Here is a 1,401-nt window from a genome sequence, read left to right on the forward strand (position 1 = left end):
CTGGTAGGGATGTGTGGAGAAAGGAACTCTCATTCACTGCCGGTGTGGATGCTGTCTAGTCCAGAATTTATGGAAAACAATATGATTCCTCAAAAAACTGGTAATTGAGTTCCTATATAATCCAGCTATACCACTCATAGGCATTTTTCCTAGGAGCACAAAAACACAACACAAAAGGGGCTGGAGCGATAGTGCAGTGGTAGAGTGTTTGCCTTTTCTGTGGGTGATCCAGGATGGACCTTGTTTCGATACCAGGCATCCCATATGGTCCCCCAAGCCAGGAGCAATTTCTGAGCGCATAGCCAGGACTAACTCCTGAGCATTGCCGGGTGTATCCCAAAAACCAAAAAAAAAAAAAAGCCCACCCCAAAAAACACAACACAATACAAAAAAAATGCCTTCTGCACACCTATATTCATTGCACTGTTATTTACAATAGCCAGAATCTGGAAACAACCCAGATGCCCAACAATCTAAAGAAACTGTGGTACAAATAGTCAATGGAATAGTTGCAATTATTAGGAATAATGGAAGTCATGAAATTTTCCTATACATGGATGTACATGGAAACTATTATGCTGAGCGAAATAAGTCAGAGGGAGAGAGATAGAAACAGAATAGTCTCAATCATCTATGGGTTTTATGAAAAATATTAGACATTATTGCATTATTACCCAGAGACAATAGAGATGAGGTTCAGAAGGACATGCCCACAGCGTGAAACTTACCACAAAGAGTGGAGAGTGCAGTTAGAGAAATAATGACACTGACAGCTATCATGACAATGTTAGTGAGTGATAGAAGTAGAATGCCTGTCTTGAATACAGGCAGGGGATGGAGGAGGAGGAAGATGTGGGTCATTGGTGGAGGGAATGTTGCACTGGTGAAGGGGACTGGTTTTTTTTTTTTAATAACTGAAACCCTCTAAGTCATTGACAATAATTTCTATATCTCCAAATATAAGGGGGCGGTTCAGTAGATCTGCCAGACAAAATCTGAATTTTCCTGGCACAGAGAACTGAAAAAAATCATTCCTCAAAAGGTCTGCTGAGAAAGTTTTACCCCTGCGTGGAGAGTTGAGGAATTCCTGAAGAGATATTTCTGAAATTCATGTCAATGGCATAGACAAACTACAAACTGTAATCATGGTGCTTAACGATAGATATTAATTTAAAAAGGAAATTTCTGTATTTTCTGTTGGAGTTATTGTAAAAGAAAAAATATAAGCAATAAAGCCTTATAATAATAGTGATGAAGAAGATGATGACAACAGTAAGAGTATCAAAAAAATCCTAAATAAAGATACTTATACCTGGGCCCAGAGAGATAGCACAGCGGTGTTTGCCTTGCAAGCAGCCGATCCAGGACCAAAGGTGGTTGGTTCGAATCCCGGTGTCCCAT

The sequence above is a fragment of the Suncus etruscus genome, chromosome 1 (genome assembly GCF_024139225.1).
Source record: "Suncus etruscus isolate mSunEtr1 chromosome 1, mSunEtr1.pri.cur, whole genome shotgun sequence".
Lineage (NCBI taxonomy): Eukaryota > Metazoa > Chordata > Mammalia > Eulipotyphla > Soricidae > Suncus > Suncus etruscus.